Source organism: Cucumis sativus, chromosome 4 (assembly GCF_000004075.3).
Source record: "Cucumis sativus cultivar 9930 chromosome 4, Cucumber_9930_V3, whole genome shotgun sequence".
NCBI lineage: Eukaryota > Viridiplantae > Streptophyta > Magnoliopsida > Cucurbitales > Cucurbitaceae > Cucumis > Cucumis sativus.
Genome location: NC_026658.2, coordinates 13,134,354 through 13,153,540, shown reverse-complemented (window position 1 = coordinate 13,153,540; position 19,187 = coordinate 13,134,354).

Below are 19,187 nucleotides of genomic sequence, written 5' to 3'. Positions count from 1 at the left end.
CCTTGTTTTGGATGTTTATGTAAAATTAAGGAGAGTTGAACTTGTATGGAATTTGAAAATTTTTAAATTTTGAATGCTTTTTGCATGCAAACACTCATATATCCCTTCATTTTACTAACCAAATATTTAATGGTTCCAGAAGCATGGGTCTACTAATTGACACTATTGATATCAGACCTTCTAGTTTGTTTTTTGAGTTTTACATATTAAAGATTTTATTTAATACGTTTGTTGGAAGAATCTTAATATAATTCTTGATATTATTTTATTTACTATCACAATTTTATTAAATCTAAATCTTATTTTACAGTTCAACTCTTGATTTTAAAGATTGTACTATTATTAAGTTAATTTTGTATGGTCTTATTTACAAAATATTAACTCTTGTCATTCTTATACTTGCTTCTCTATTGTTTAAAGGAATATTATATTTTGATATTCTCAACATTCTTACCTCTAAATCACTTCATTTAATTTAGTTTCATTTTAAAATAATTAAATTTTAAAAGTCCAATTTATAATTTAAATACTAATATTCAACTTTACTAAACATTTAGCAAACTTTAAAAATTATATAACACCTAAATTATACAAACTAAGGATTTTTTTCATCTCCCTCTACAACATCATCGTCTTGTCGTCATTGTCTATGTCGAATGCGTCTACGATGTGTGTCAGCAACATTCAGTGGTTGGGTTTGCTGAATAATTTGTTCTATATCTTCCATGGCTTCGTCACACATTGAGCTCAAATTTTGTAGATTGTTTTCAATGGAGAAAGAACGTACGTCTTGAACAAAATTATTTTGAACAATTACAAATAATATAATTTAAAACATGTGCATGCTTGTATTAAATTTATAAAACAAATCATATTAAAATTCTTACCACGCGATAACAGAGAGCGCCTTCAGGTGTGATGAAGTGTTTGGTAATCGACGAGCACCAGAGAAAATAATTATTTGATATTGTCGGCTCGTGTGTTGTTGTTGCTTCTGCATAAAAATTATATCGTGAATGCCAGAGAGCGCCTTCAGGTGTGATGAAGCGTCTGACAATCGACGAGTACCAGAGAAAATAGTTATCTGATATTGTCGGCTCGTGTGTTGTTGCTGCTTCTGCACAAAAATTATATCGCGAATGTCACGTTGCTATATGCTTCGCATGAATCCTACGCCAATCTTGATCGTGCTTGCCTCTTAAATCAATTTGGTGCAGGGCTAAATCTGTGGAGCAAACAACTGGTGGCATTTGCAGCATACTGAATTGGAATAACACACAGTTTGGTTGATGCTTCTCAACGAGATGAAAGCAAATCAAATGACCCACGTAAGTCCACACCGCTTGACCATTATGACATTGATTAGGAAGCAATGTCATAATGTCAAGCGTGTACGGTGTCCAATTAATCTGTTAAAAAAACAAACATAAGTAGGCAACAAAAAACATACCTACACAACATTCATATAATATTTTATTACCTGAGAGTGTATCAGTCGATCAAATATCATTCGGTAGGTCAGCAACATATTTGCTGACTATTCTGATGAAGGTAGAACACCGCTCCATCTAATGTGTGAAAGAAATTATTAATAAGTTAAAAATATTGCAAATTTTATTAATATATTTATATACACACACACACACACATAAATAATATCTGAATGATAAAGGTCGACCAACAAACACCTGTAGTGGTACATGCGGTGCCACAATGGGGAATCTATCACATGTCCATACTTGTAGCAACACCAATGCCTCGACAATCTCTAAAGACCGTGCATTACTCGCTCGACACAATTCCCTATATAACCATGCAAGACATGCATCACCTCAAGCATACGTACCAGTCTGGTCAAAATCGATTAAGAACGAAAGAAACATACATTGGACTAGAGTGTTTGATTTGTCAACAAACAGAAAACCCCCAATCAGTTGCATAATATATGCACGAGCGTATCTCTGAACGCTCACAACATCAGCATCCGGTGGCAATTCTGTAAACTGTTCTGCCAATCATGGAAGACTCAACCGTTGACCTTTCATGTCAGGTTATAGAACTCTCAAGTAATCCTTGTTGGATCGGTATGGCAACCCTAGAGGGGGGTGAATAGGGTTTAAATAAACTTTTTGACAAATAAAAAGTAAAATCAACTAATTAGATATTTTCTAAAATTTAAATAAAGAACTTTGTAAACTTTGTTAAATAACAAGATTGATAAAAAGATATGAATGGAAGTATGCAATCAAACTCAACCAATAAGAATATGTAACTAAAATTAAATTAAAAAATAATTAGAAAAGAGTTAGAGAAGAAGACACCGTAATTTTATAGTGGTTCGGTTAAACTCAACCTACATCCACTTTCCCAAGCACCTCTTGGGATTTTGATTGAAAATCTTCTTTGGACTCTTTCCACGGATTTGAGCCGAACCGATTCTTGCTCCTTTTTCGGGTTCAAGAGCAAACCCGATCCTTTCCACGGGTTAGGATCCAACCGTTACAATATGTTGAAGTTTTTAAATCACGCAAAAAAAAAACTCTATAAAAGAGTGAGTATACAATTTGAAGCTCACAAATTTAATCCTCACAATACAATAAGAAGCTCTCAAGAATAAGATGAAAAGAATAAAAATTGGAAGCTTTAGAGAGAATAACAATGTTGGCTTTTTGCTTGAGGATTGTAAAGATTTTTTTTTTTTTTATGATCTTGTGTAAATGTGAAGTATTTAAAAAGAGAGGAAAGATAAATTCAAAATCATTTGGGTCATTAGATATAAGTAAAAGAAAAATGAATGGTTGAGATTTAAACTTAATTAGCCGTTAGACACAATACAAATAATAATATAATAATATGTCTTTTCAAAATACTTTGTTTAAAAAGAAATCAATAAAGCAACTTCACCATCTTTTAAAAAAACTAGCCGTTAGACACAAGGAAAAATAATAATATTAAAATCATTTTCTTTATAAAAGCCAATAAAACATAACAAAAAGCCACATTTGTTACTCCTTCATTGCTCCAAGTGGCTTTCTCTAATTGGTTCAAATTGAATGCTTGGTCGCCACGTCACCATCTCGGGTATTTTTTCGTTAACCTTCTTTTAGCAATATTTTCTTCATTTGAACTTCGATTTGGGTGATTCAAGAGGCGTTAGAATCATTTTTCCAAGCTCTACGATATGGTCTATTCAAATTAATAAAATTATCAATAAAAAAAATCAGATTTGTTATCATCAAAACATAAACTAATTGAATAATTAAAATAAATTAATTTGAGATTAAGGGCCAAAAAACCAACAATCCTCACATAGTACCTTCCAGCCATAGTTCAACGATCCATCCTGCTCACCATCCACTGGTAACCCTAACTGAACCGCAACATCGTGTAATATGATTGTGCATTCCCCACAAGGCATATGGAAGGTGTGGGTCTCTAGTCTCCACCACTCGACCAAAGCAGTAATCAAGTGTCAGTCCAACTACATGAATCCTATCTGAGAAACCGTTAAAAATCCAGCAGTCTCTAGATATGGTGCAATATGCTGATCAAAGGGGATCATGTGCTGGGACACTACCTCTCTCCTCCGACAACTTAAAATAACTTGGAGGAGGTTTTCCATACGGACTGTGAGCGATAGAATGGTTGTAAATATAGTTGCGTAGGATCAATCGAACCAGGTTCCATTGTGCAAATAACCTAAAAAGTATTTCATATCCAATTTATGAAACAAAATTTCAAATGCATAATATTATAAAATTACATTAGTACAATAGTATGAATTTACATAATTGCATAGAAGTAGTACATTTCGTATTGAAGAAGAAGAAGAAGCACGTTGAGGACAAGTACATTTCATATAAAAGAACAAATGTATAATATTATAAAATTACATTAGTACATTAACAATTACAAAAACTCTAAAATATACACATTAGTGTCTTGAAGAAGAAGAAGAAGCACGTTGAGGACAAGTACGTCTGTTATGTCCTTCTACTTTACAAATCGTGCATCTAAGTGATTGCCCAGAATCTTTCCAATCCATTTCATAGTGGATCCTAGTAGTTCTTGGTTGACCCGGTAAGTAAGTCCGCATTTGGGCGAACTTCAGTGAATGATAACTCTGACCAATAATCTGGGTGTTGGATTGGATGGAAGTGACCGTCATAACAACGTTTAAATATGGACAACAAGTAGCATTCATCAATGTATGGTATGTATGTCAAGTGCATGTAATTACAAACTGCAATTACATGTGAACATGGAATCTTAAACGGCTGCCACTTGTTGCAAGAACAATATTTCTCTTCCATCAAACTTACTACTTATGTGTGTTGGCCTTTGTATGGAGAAATCACACTTATACCCGTGTGAACCTCAAACGTCTGGGTTTCTCTATCAATGGATGTCACTGAATGTGCAGAAGCTCGTTTTTCCCACCTCTTAAGCTTTCTTATCGCATATTTCGTATAAACATCTCCACGGTCGAGTGCTTCACTTATCTTAGCTCTTCGACGTTTGAAATACAGAATTGTGCGATAAAATGTTAGTCTAACCAAAGAAGTGATTGGTAACATTCGAGCTCCTTTAAATACATCATTCATACATTCAACTGCGTTGCTTGTCATCCACCCATATCGATACCCGTTATCGTGCGACTGAGTCCATTTTTCAACGTCAATATCTTCAAAATATTCAAGACACTCTGGGTTCAATTGTTTTAGTTCTTTCATGCTCTTTATAAATTTGCGCATTTGGTGCTGATTACCTGCCTTAAACACCAAATTTTTTAGTTGCTTTGATTTGTATTTTTGATTGAAGTTGCTAGCAACATGACGAAGACAATATCGATGGACTGCTCGAGGCTCACTCCAACCTACCTCTTCATTGTTAATGGCAGAAAGAATGTCTCTATGCCCGTCGGAGATCAAGCAAATACCATCTCGACCAGTAACATATTGATGTAGTGCATGAAGGAACCATGACCAACTGGATGCGTTTTCTCCTTCCACAATAGCGAATGCAAGAGGAAATATATGACCATTTGCATCAATAGATAAGGTAGTTAACATTTTGCCCTTATACTTTCCATACAAATGAGTTCCGTCGATCTGAATTAATGGCCTACAATATTTGAACTCTTCTATTGCAGGACTAAATGACCAGAAAACTCTTCCAAAATTGGTCGTACCTGGTACATCAAATGGAAGAAAAAACCAATCAACTCGAGTTTCTGGATAATAATGGACAACAGTACTCAACCAGTATGGAAGCTCGTTCTACGATTTATCCCAATCACCAAAAACAGAAATGAGAGCTTTTCTCTTCGCTTGCCACACTCGTCTGTACTTAACATTGTAATTGTACTGCTGTTTTATCATTTCCACGAGCACAAGTACAGTAACACCAGAATTAGCTATCACTATGTTTTGAATTTCTACACTAATGTAGATGGATATGTCCATGGTATTATATTAATTAGCATTGGAGTACTCTTATGTGTAATGTAGGTTAGACAATTGAGATGTTTGTTTGTAGCTATATGCCATAATGAGTAGTAATGATGTTTTTATTAGTGTGTTTTAAAATTATTTTTTCTTTTACATTAAACTTTTAACTTCATTTATATTAAGTGAGATCCATTAAAATACGTCAGATTTGACCGTTTGAAAATAAAATAAAATAAAATAAAAATGATAATTTTAAAAAGTTGAATGTAGAAGAGGATTTTTTTGTTTCAAGTAAAGGAATTAAAATGAAGGTTAAGAATACAAAATTAAAACCATAAAAATAAGACTATTATTTAAACAATAATTTTTATTTTACAAGAACATTTTAGTTTGCAAAATCTTGTTAATTAGTTTTGATTAATAAAATAACTTAAACATCCTGTGCAAACTCCTATATTAAAACTTTTGATTGGAAAATAAAGATTAAAGTTAGAGGTCATTAAGGTATAAGAAAGATAGAGGCGTGTTAATAGAAGAGGAGTAATTAGTATTAGGTGGAGAAAATGAATGTTTGTTGTTATTGTTATTTATTGGAACAATTATGTCTATCTTCTTTGTTGAATTTCTAAAACTAAAAAAGAAAAGAAAAAATTATGGCCAGCCAACCATCTCTTCTCCTATTCATTCTTCTTTACCAAATTTGAACACACTCCCATCTTCTAAATCCATCCCCTAATACTCCTTCTTCTTTCTCTTCTCTAAATCCAAATAAAACTAGATATTCTAAGTCTACATATTCTAAATCTGGTTCTCCATTTTCTTTTTGATATATTACTCTAAATCCAAAAAAACAAATCTATCAAAATCCACACAACATAACTACATTCAAATAAATTTTATAACCCTAAATTAAATTATTCAAATAATTTTTACAAACAAATTAATGAAATCAAATAACAAACCCAAATTAAATTGTACTTGTACCCGATTTAGTAATTTAGTTAAGTAAACATATCTTGTGACGAAAAAATCGCTACAAAAAATAGAGGATTTGGAGAAAGGCAACTGCAAAAAATATTCAATTATTTTAACACCAAAACAATAAAATCAAATAATAAACGTAAATTCAAATTATTTTTACAACAAAATCGTGTACCCGGACTACGATTTAGTTAAATAAACTTAAAAAATGGGGAGGAACAACACTATTTTTTAGTGACTTTTGGTGAAAAATGGAATGGGTGAATGATTTTTTGGTGTGAAGAATGGAAGGGGTGAATGATTTTTGATCTAGGATGGAAGTATAGAAAGATTTTGTTGAAGAAAATAGAAGGAGAATGGCGAAGAAGTAAAGAGAACGAAAGACAGAAGGAAAGAAATTTGTGTTTGAAAGGCATAATGCCACGAAATTAGGGTTTTATAGAGGAGAAGTTGTGTACCTCGTACGCGACTTCCTGCATGAAGGACAAGTGTCGGACTTTACCCGGTACACGACTTCCTTGCTACGCAACAAAATTGTCAGTCCACGCTACTGTTGACTGCCAGCTGATTGCATGCCACAAGGTACAGATGTACTCAAGTCGTGTACTTGGTACACGACTCCAGTCAGCTTTAGCGAAGTCGTGTACTTGGTACACGACTTCGCTACCCTAATTTTGACAATCGTTTCACAAGTACTCTAGAATTGTCAATAGTTTTTAAAAACACATTATTAAAAAAAAATTCAAAATAGGAGGAAACCATGGTTCACCTCTTTTGTTCGGCCTAAATCTCTCTTTTCTTTTTCTCTACTTTGTGGTTCACCTATTTTTTTTCTCTCACTAATCTTTCTTTTTCTTTTTCTTTTTCTCTTGAACGCATTTAGGTGGTCTTTTAATTTTCCAAGTAGGATGACATGTGTACCATATCACACCAATTCCATTGGTAAGTTAACAAAATTTTAACAAATAGGCTAAGTTGGTACCAATTAGAAAGTCTAGGGACTAAATCGTTACCTTTAAAAGTTCACAGACCAAATCGTTACTTTTATAAAAGTTAAAGACCAATACTAATTTTAACTTTTTAAGTATGCATGCAAATTTGAACCTTCAACCTTGAAAATTATATAATAGTCGTTATTATTTTAGGGGACATTTGGTGTGTAGAATTGAACTCTAAAGTCGAGTTGATATGTATGCCAAAGTTAGAAAGTTTTTGTTAGAGTGTAGAGCTACTTAGTCTATTAAAAAGATGTGTTTTTGAGGTACATAATCAAGCAAGTTAGGGTTTGCAAGACTATTTTAATCTTAAAAATATGTTTTTTTAAAAAAAAATTGAGTTATTTTGTTTGCTTAATATTTTTGTCTTCCTTCTTTAAAAAAAAAAAAAAAAAACTCTTTTTTGTTTAACCTTTCAATTTGCATGTAACTTTTTCCAAATTTTTAACCCTCAATCAACATGTCAAGACCATAACTTTTATTTTACATTTTTTTCACATATAACAATTGTACTTGAGGCAGAGAAAGTACTTTTTGTTTCAAACAAGCAACAAAATTACAATATATTTTTACCGAGTGGAATAAGTGGGTGCAACATGTGCACAAAAGATAAGTTATTTGACAAATTATGTAGAGAATATAAACTACAAGAAAGTCAGTTTTTAGTGATGCAGAAAAAACATTGTTAAAACTAAAAAAATGTCAATATGGGTATTATCAATGTCCACCCCTGTGTCACTAGAACTGTCGCAATATTTGCATAGCTAAAAGTTAAAAGTATCATAATGAACGTGCCGCTAAATGTGTACTTTTATTGACATAAACGAGTTAATGAATAATACCTATTTTTGTAACATATTGTTTCTCACTATTTAATTTTACAGTGACATCGTACATTCGTCTCTAGATGTTAAGTTTCCACAACATATAATATTGTTGCTAATGTTAATTTCTGACCATTACAAATATCTTTTGCAACGTATTTAAGTGTCGATAAAATCAATACTTTACACAACTATAAATTTGATGCTATTTTTTTTTTAAAAAAAAAAAACTATGATTTACTAACGTCGTTATATATGAAATGTCAATAAAAGTAACTTTTTAATTAAAAAAATAATATCCGATTTACTATATAAACCCGTTGAACAATAAATTTTGGACCAATCACATATTGCCACATCATAATACAAGGAATTGAATTTAGAACTAATTAAAGGTTGACATGTGTCCCAAATTGAAATTGAAAACATAAATTGGCCAATTATGATAATGTCATATGTTTTCATCATGATCATTGTATCAAGTTAATTATTTTGGTCCAATTAAATATTATTTTTGGACGAAAGTTCAATTGAACCAAAAAATAAACTTAATTTAGCCCAAATGTTAAATATGACCAAAAACCATGTGGTTGAGCTCATGGTTTGATCCATGGATCAACAAAGCCAAAGTCGATAAAGCCCACCAGAGGACTCTATAACTAGAGGAGTTCTCTTCATTTGAAAGCGGACATAAATTTTTACTCTAGAAGGTCTAGAGAGAATTTTTTTCAATAACCAAAAGACTCCTTAACTTATAAACCATTGATCTCAATTATTGAAGTTCCTTTGAGGATACAAGTTTTCTTCCAAGACTCCAACTTCAAGAAGATTATGTACTCCACTTTCTCAAATCAAGCATAGACATTCAACTAAGAGAGAATCAAAGGATCAAATACTAGAGAATGAACCACATCCTATCATAATCAACATCAAGACAAGTTCAACTCCACGAAGCACATTTCTCCAGAAACCTCATGCGAACAAATTGACATGTCCAGTGGGACATCTCTACTTCTCATCTCTTTCTCTTCATCCAAATCTACAACCAAATCAATGGTACCAAAGAAATTTGCATTTAAGTCTTCTGTTGCAAGCGACACTTATACCAGACATGTCACCCATAGTCGTTGAAAGTTGATCATCTAGGATCAAGATCACGGTTATGTCATTACACAGAGCATCCTTAAGCAATTGATGGAGTTTCCTAAAGTAGAGAAAAAAAAAGGACACCCTAATTAAAGTTAGAAAAAAAACCTCTTGTATCATATAAGAGCATCCTTAAGCAATTGATGTCATTATACAAATATTTTTCTCAACTTTGTGGGACATATCTTGTATGATAACTTTGATTTTGCCTTTAACAGGTCAAATAGGAAAGCACGTCCTAATTAACCTGATGTCTATCATGATGACTGATGCAAAGGCCAAGGCTGCCATGGAGGAGATAAAGAGGAAAATTAATCTCTCGACGAAAGCTATTAAGAAATGAGACCACAAAATAACAACTTTGAGAGAGCAAATGCAGACGCGTGAAACTGTTGAGTCGAGTCAAACTCTTGTTGTCAAAGTCGGTGACAAATGAAAGGATGTGGTGAAAGAAAACCAACCACAGCAACAATCAGTTTTTGTTGCTTCCCTCTCAATTCAACAGCTACAAGATATGATCGTGAACTCTATCAAAGTTCAGTAGGAAGGCTCACCCCAAAACTTCTTTCATGTATACTAAATCATACACTAGAAAGATCGACAACTTGAGAATGTCTCTTAGGTACTAGCCTTCAAAATTCCAGCAGTTTGATGGAAAGGGCAACTCGAAGCAACACGTCGCTCACTTTGTCGAAACATGCGAGAATGCATAATCAAGAGAAGACCAGTTGGTTAGGCAATTCATTCAAAGCTTGAAAGAGAATGCTTTCGAGTGGTACACAGACTTGGAGCTCAAAGTGATTGTTAGCTGGTAACAACTAGAAAGAGAGTTCCCAAATCGCTTCTATAGCACCAGATGAACCATAAGCATAATAGAGCTTACAAATACAAAATAATGAAAGGGAGAATAAGTGATTGACTAAATCAACTGATGGAGAGCTTTGAGTTTTGCTTGTAAGGGTCAACTCACCATAGGGGTGTAAGAATAACCCAAACTACCCAACCCATATTATAAGGAGTTTTTGTTGGATTATTTTAATATTTGGGTAGAGTTGGGTTTTCTTTTTTTTTTTTTTTTCCAGTTGGGTTAGGTCTCGGGTTGGGGTTTAAAAATTTTGGTCCAATTCAACCCAACCCGAATTAATGGTATTATATATATTCATATTAAGTTTTGTAGTATGATGCTTGGAATGTTTTGGATTTTAGAAGTTTGGCTCATATTTGGTACTATTATTGTATTAATGTTGTACTTTATTAATGTTTTTGGATGTGTGAATTTATGAATATAGCGTTATAATGATTTTGAAATTTAACAAACGTTAGGAATGAAAAAAAAAATTATACAACTCAATAACCCAACCCCACCCAATTAACCCATATTTTTAGGGTTAGGTTGAGAATGTTTCTTGGGTCATTCAGGCTGCCAACCTAACCAACCAGAAAATTTGGATTGGTCCCAAAATACCCATCAACCTAACCCCAGCCCAACCCGTTTACAACCCGAACTCATTGAACTTTTTGTTGTAGAGATGTGCACGTACGGTATGTACTAGGAACGTCTCTACCTTCTGTAGGAAATAAAGCTTCGGGCGACTTGTGTTCACGATATGATGTTATGCATCTCCAGGAGATGAACTAAGGATTTTCTTGTTCCTAAAGTAAAGAAGGATAATAAAGAGATGAAGGACTCCGAAAAGATAGTGAAAAGTATCATAATGAATCTATAATCGTAAACACGATCCCACTAAAGTTCTCCAAAAGAAATGAAATGAAAGCTACACTACAAGAAATATGGAATTTAATGTCTGTTTAAAACCGACATTAATGACCTTAATGACCTTTAGTATCGGTTGGCAACCGACATCTATAGTAGCGTTATTAAAAGCCTTTAATGTTATTTTTGCTTTAATGTCGGCTTAAAAACGACATTAAATGTCTCATTAATGTCGGTTTAAAAATGACATTAAAGGCCTTTAATGTCGTTTTTCAACCAACATCTTTCATAGTGTTATAGAAGCCATTTGATGTCGGCTTAAAACCGACATTAAAGAGGCCAATAATGTCGGTTTTTTGGTTCATTTTTACGAATTTATTTTTATTAAATTATTGCATTGTTGTCCATTTGTTAAAAACATACATTATGTGACTGTGTAGATAAATATTTTTTCTTACACCAACAAATAAATAAAATTAATATTTTTTTAGATACTATAGTATTTCTCTTTATACAAAATGAAATCTTACTATTGTGTTTATATATTCTACAGTCGTACATGGAACACGATCCTAATACAAAACTTAAATAATAAATTGTAAACGCCTTTACAGTCTTTAACCTTCAACGATCGCTTAGCTTTCTATCCAATCGCCTGACTATCTACACAATCAGTTAGCTTTCAACCCTCGCTTAGCTTTCTACAACAAAAAAGAAAGCAATCATTTAGCTACTAAAAAAAACAAAGAGAGCAATTTCAAGAGCCTAACCATCAACAATGAAAAGCAACAAAAAAGAAAGACACTGTTGTTTTCTATGGAATAAATCTCTATTTCATTGATAATTTAGTAGAGTACAAACCTATATATAACCAAAGAGAAATACAGTTAAGAAAATAATATGAGAATAATATTACCTAAATATAATCTAATTACTTTAATACCCTCTCTCAAACTCAAGGTTGAACTCACAACTTGAGTTTGCTAAGAACACATGATCTAGAACGGAATTAGAAAAAGCAAAAACAAGCTAAAACAACTTTAAGCAAAAAAAAAAAAGGAAAAACGGAGCAGAATTGGAATGAGACGAAAGCGAGATGTGAATTATGCCTTTCGTCAGGTCAGAATGGAAGCAGAGTCGTAGCAGGACAAAAACTGTCGTCAGATCGAACTAGAATGGAACAAACTAAACGTGAAGATAAGCAAAGCTTTTCACAATAGACAGATGAACAACACAACCGGAGATTCGTGGCGGCGAGCGAACGAAGCCAAATCCAATCGGAACAAATCTGACAAAGCATCGGAACGTGGATTTGAACGAAAATGGACAGATCTGGAACCGGTTGGGTTTGCTTCAGAGACCTCGTCGAAGATCTGGAACAGAGGTGGTTTGTTAGTAAGAGAAGGGTGACAGAGATCTGCTACTCATGGTGACTGGAGAAGGGACGACGGGTTGTAGCCACAGCGGATTAATAGAGGAAATCCGAGGAGTTGGGTTTCATGGTGGCAAGCTTCACAAATGGAGAGCGGATATGAAGGTGATGAAATTGGGCGTCGGAGAAGATGCACGAATCAAACAGAGGCGTCGGCTAATCAAACAGATACGTCTTCACTGGTGAGATTCGCAGCAGGAAGGAGTTCTAGTGGCGTTATGGGTTACGTGGATCGAAATTGATGGGAGGCAGAGGAACAGATGAAACGACGACGTTGTTCATCAGCAGGCGGTGGTTTCGAAGGTCGGAAGAGCGGAGATGCACATTTGTGGAGATTCGTTTGTGGATCTTGTTCATATCAGATGTGAGTGGAGATGCGTGAATGGATCTGAGCGATGCGCAAACGGAGGACTTTGTCATCGGTGGGTTTCACGGCGGAGGTAGCGGCGGCAAATCTGAGAAGAGAAGGAGCGGCGACGAGCAGAGGTTCTTGGAGGAAGACAGATCTGGGTTGGAGCTTCGCGGACAGAGAGAAAGGAAAACAGAGGGGAGGTCGGCGCTATACTTGGGAAGAGACAGATCTGGGTTGGAGATGGTGTGACTGGCGCTGAGGTGAGGTGTGCGATCGCGAAGCGTGTGTGCAACGACAGACATATTTGTGTTCATATCTGAACGGAGAAGACAAAAACGTGCACGGAGAAGACGACGGTCTGTCTTCAGATCTGAACGGAGAAGACAGACACGTGTATAGAGAAGAAGATGAGCAACGGGTGGCTAGCGAGGCTGAGCGGCGTTTTGAGAGAGGAAATGGGTTTTGGTTTCACTTCTTGGGCGAAGAACGAAGAGGAGAGGCAGCGGATGGTTCTGCACCAAGAACAAAAATGGATTTGTAACATTGAGGATGGTTCTGCCTCCGTCGATGAATGATCAACGGAGGCAGATAACGGGGATGTGGTGACAAGGCTCTGATACCATGTTGTTTTCTATGAAATAATTCTCTATTTCATTGATAATTTAGTAAAGTACAAACCTATATATAACCAAAGAGAAATACAGTTAAGGAAATAATATCAGAATAATATCTACCTAAATATAATCTAATTACTTTAATAGACACAATGAAGGTGAGAGATGTCGCTTAACTTTAAAGGATATACATAATTTTTTTTATCCATTTCGTGATTCAGATATTGCAGACATGCTAGAGCAACTACTGGAGAAACAATTGATCCAATTATCGAAATGTAAATGACCTGACCAAGTAAAAAAGGTAGAGGATCTCAACTACTACAAGTATCGTTGGGTCATGAGTCACTCATTCAAGAAATGTTTTATGTTGAATGAGCTAATTCTAAGGTTGACTCGTGAGAAAAAAATTGAGCTAGACTTGGAGGAAATATGATATGGATCAAGAAATCATAAATAAATCAAATGAAGAAGTTGAAGAGATGCAATGCTTGAAAGTTGAAGAGTTATTTTGGCAACCCAAAAGTCATAATATTAAATGTTTAAAGAATTATGTATTTTTGTGCTTTTGATTTATTATGGTAGTTGAAAGGGCATAAAATTAAATGTTGTGAACTTTCATTTCATATTTTAATTAGTATATATAGGTTTGTAATTTTCATATTTAAAAAGAAGAGGAATTTGGATAAATGAAATCTTAAAATTCTAGAATGTAGAATTTTGGTCTTGTGTGTTCTTGTGATAGCATGCAAGAATATTTGGAGCATTCAAGTGTGGATTGATTTGTCTTGCTTGTGGAGTGCTTTGAAGATCGAGGGTCGATGAGAGATTCTAACTTTGTCTGATCCTTGGTTTCTTAGATCGTTTAAGCAACTTGAATCTAGGCTTTCTTAGGGGTTGAAATCAAATCGGTTTCGGAGCTGTTGGGGTTGTGTTCTTTGGTTCTTAGATCATATGCCCAGGGGTTTCTTATCAAAATAACTCAAACAAACCATATATATTGTAGTTACGATAATGTCAGATGATCCTCCATCAACATCGTTTTTCAAGCAAAGGGAAAGCTTGGTCCAATCCAAAACCTTTGAGCTTATAGTTATCCAGCTCCATTTGGACATCGCACCAAAAGATCCTTAAGAAAAAGAAAGACTGAACGACGAAGATAATGAAGGGTGAATACTTGTGGCCCATCGGAAGAAAAGACAACCAACTCTCGCCAAAATGAGTCTCGCTCTTATCAAAATTATAGAATATGGAATAGGGGCCAAAAGAAGAAGAGGACTTGGAAGCCTAAGCTCGTGTAGGAGGAGGATAAGGATTCCCCTTAACCTCGATGCCTAGAAACCTTGGTAGACTTCCTTCCAACAAACTTTCTTTGTGATCATCAGGATGAAGTCCTAAAAGTCTTTACATGTCATATTGTCAACGCGATGGAGGAAGAAAACATCTCTTTAAGATCACTAGAGGATGAGGGAGTGTCAAAAGGCATGTCGATGTTCAATGTTCAATGTGGATGATATGTTATCACGTCCTCAAGAAACCAAGAGCATTGATCCTTATTGTGTCGCGACACCAAAAGACTAAAAGGTCCCTTTTCGTGAATGTGGCACAGTATTGTGACGCTCTGAACTTTTGATGGAACCCAAATGCACAAGCATGGCCTGGCGCCACGACTCCATTATGTTTTATGCACTAAATGCCCTAGCTGCTAGCACAATTCCACACATATTCATACACAAGATTTTAGACACGCTTAAGTGGATGTTTTAGCATCATGCTTATTGGGCTGTTAAACAATGTAGTTGAGATCTAAAAAGTGGTCAGCGAAGGTAGACTTCTTCAATTGCAAGAACTTAAGAAGCTTAGATTGGAATCTTTTGAAAATCCCTTGATTTACAAGGAGATGACAAAGGTGTTCCATGACAGGATGATAGCACCTAAAGAGTTTGAAGTTGGGCAAAAAGTCCTTCATAACTCTCGATTGAAATTGGCAAGTAAGCTTCGTTTTAAACAGATAAGCCCTTTTTGTGTTACCTAATGTTTATCCCAATGGTTCAGAGGAAATTCAGTCTAGAAACTGGCAAAGAGTTTAAGGTGAATGGACACAGGTTGAAGGTATTTCATGATGAGGATTTTCTTGAGCGTTTTGACCTGGCATACTTGTTGAAATCACGTGTCTACATCTAAAAAGGAAGCTGAGAACAGTTGAGCAACCGACTCCAAAAATTCCCTTCCTAGAGGGAGTCAGGCAACAAATTTAATTGATTTCCTAGGCTAGGTAAGTTTAGGAGTAGGAGAAATTTTAATTAATAGGTTGGTTTAGGAGTAGATTAAATTAGTTTAAAAAATAGTTTGGTTTTATTGCTTTTTATAATTTAATGTCAAAAATATATATAGGGTACAACGTTGCAACGCGAGTTTACTGAAGCCCTCTATGAGTCTGGTGCTTCTTGGGTGATTAGAGAGGGATTTCCCATTAGGATTAAGGGGTATTTATAACATGTAGAAATACAAGTTATTAGAGCCTCTTAAGTAAAATAATAAAGACTCATTGCATGAAAATAGAAGATTGTAGAAAGAAAAAGTGCAAATTTAACTAACATGCAAAAAGCCTTCTACAAATGAACTTTATCCATGATTTGACAAAGTTTTAACATGTTTTATCGCAGGATGCTAGACGGCAAAGAGCAAGCTTATCACACGAAGTAATCACCCTAATAAGTGGAGACAAGAAATAGATGTTGAGCACTAAAGCGACATCAGCAGACAAGGAAGTGGCGGGAATTCCAGGAAAGGACAAGTAAACTAGGCTGCGCAGTAGAGTGACAACTTTTCAGAGTATTAATGAAGCGTCGACAGTTCAACATCATTTGTTCTATATATAAACCAATACATCCTTCTTCAATGGGTATGCAGAAATTAGTCGGACAAGCAGGTTGCATACACTCTCCTTCTATTAAACGCTCTTGGAAGGATTTTTTAGCACTCTTTTGTTCCATTGATTTGAAGACTCTCTTTGATTATTTTTTATGCTTTTGAAGGAGTATAAGGTATTTATATCTAACTCGGGATTTTAGATTTATCTTTTGATTGACATTCTTGAGATTTTGAATATTTGTCTTTTGAAAAGTATTTGAAGAATTGGATCCATTCCTTGATTTATTTTTTAGATTGAATGTATTTGGGAATATTGACAATTTGTAATTTATGTTTAATCAATTGTTATAAGTCTAATCTTAATCCATAATTGTTAGGCAAAGATGGTATGATATGGAAAGTTAAGGTAGAACTGTTCATTAATTAGGCTATTCCAATCTAATGATGTTTGTCTAATTAGCTTAGGATTGAATTCATAATGAACATTATTTAATTAGGCAATTCCAAATTATTTGATCAAATTAGTTGTTGTCACAAATCTTAATGCTTATTGCTTATTGATTTGCATGGTTATATAGGATGCATCATCTAGACATGGACGCCAGTGTAGCTTCTGGAGACGTGGTTAGCTAAGAAACTGTTTATAGTTTGGTAAGGAAACAATATGAATGACCATTGAATGATTGAATGTTAATTAGAAGTGAATCAAAAAAAATATTGGGGTAGCTTCTTTAGATTTGTGTTGTTGTGTTTTAGTTTGATTACTCTTAATTAATATGTTGAAATTCAACAATTCCCCCAAATGGTTACCTTGGAACAAGTGGTTGTGGAAAGAAAAAATGAATTGGTTGTATGTGGTTTCACCTCTTACTACGCCACTATATACTACAAAATTGGTGTGAGAAAGGAACAATTATTGAAAACTTTAACAACTTTTGGTCAATCTAATATTTGTGTCCACGGCTACGATTGCCCGGTTGTGTTGTTTAAGATTTGAAATTTAAATGTAATATGTATATAATAATAAGAACAACATAACATTAAATAATTATACTAAAAAGTAAACAGAAGCTAATTGCAAGGAAGACGGAAACGAGGGCTGGCTGGAGAATCCTCTTTAGCATGCTGTATTCTTTCCCTATTTTCCCTCTAATTGGAGAATCCTCTCTCATGGATATTCAACATATCTATTAGACCTCACACTAATACATATGGAAGTGTGAAACCCATTTTGGTATGTGTAATGTGTGAGAAAGAGAGGACATAGTTGCTTGGAAGTTGCGAAGACATTGTTGAACAACACAACAACCATTCTTCCTGCCCTCCTATATCAAACCTAAAATACTATATGTGCTTTTTTCTAACTCTTATTTTCAACTACACATACAAATACAACAATTAGGTCTTATCTAATGCCCATTTAACACTTAATTTTGATAAGTTAGTTCACAAAAAAACGATTTTAAGTTACAAATTTTGAGATTATAGAATCTAAATTACTACAAAGGTGTTTACATATATAGAAAGTGAGAATTGATACTTAATTAAATTCATATGATTTTGAAACTTCAACTCAGTGGTTAGGATATAATTTGATTTTCTGTTTACCATTATTATATTCAAACTTTCTTTCATTTTACTTTCTATTTGACTTATAGTATATAAATAATTTTCTTACAACATAATTCCAGAAATGCCCTTATATATTATAATTTAAGGATTCCCCAAAACATAAAAATAAATACTTCAAATTTTCAAATGGATAAAACGAGTCATAAATACCAAATTAAAATATCAACCTAAGCTCAGTTATATGATGAGGCCATTATTTCAAATTTTTTACAAGAAACTTTTAATTTTTTTTTGACATATATCAAGTATTAACTTTAAAAAATCTCTGGGTAGAAATTAACCTAGATTCTAGAATAAAAATTCAAATCTTTCCAAATATGTATTTTTAAAATGAGAAAATTACCTTTTCAGTCTCTTCACTCTTTAGGTTTTGATAAATATATGTGTTTGGTTCTTGAGTTTGAGTTTTAAAAATAAACCTTTTTAGTCCTCGTGTTATTAAGAATAAACTCATTTGATCCTCGATTTTTTTAAAATAGGTTTAAAGAGGTCCCTTAAATAATTTTAACTTTTATTTTAAATAGTTATATAACATTTAAAATTAAAATAATAACTTCTAAAAGTCATATCCTCTCCAAAACTATTTTTTCTAATTTTAAATATCATATAATTATTTTTTACCAAAATAAGAAACAAATACTTTTAAGATTTATAAACATATTTTTCAAAACTAGGACATTTTGAAAACTTCAAAATCAAATAGGTCGATTCTTATAAATGTAAGAACTAAAAATGTCCATCTTTAAAACTCAACTGCAAAAATCACATATTCATCCAAATTTGGACACTAAAAATTGTAACTTTTCTTCTAAAACTTGTTGAAACTTGGTTGTTTTGTCAAATATTATATCCATTTCATACTTTATCTGAAAATTTAATTTTTGAATAAATTTAGAATAGAACCCTCTAAAAGAACCCATTTAAAGATTTAATAAATTATTAGAATTTTGATTTAAATTTTGTGATGTAATTAAAATGAGGGAATTTAATTAATGTTTTGAAGAGAGTAAGAAAGACTAGTTTATTTATAGAAAACTAAACTAATAATCTTAATCCTAATTAATAAGAGAACAAAAGTAAACTAATCATTATCTTAATCCTAGTTAACGAAAAAAAACTAATTTTAATCCTAATAAACTAAATAAACTAACCCAAATTCTAATAAATTAGGAA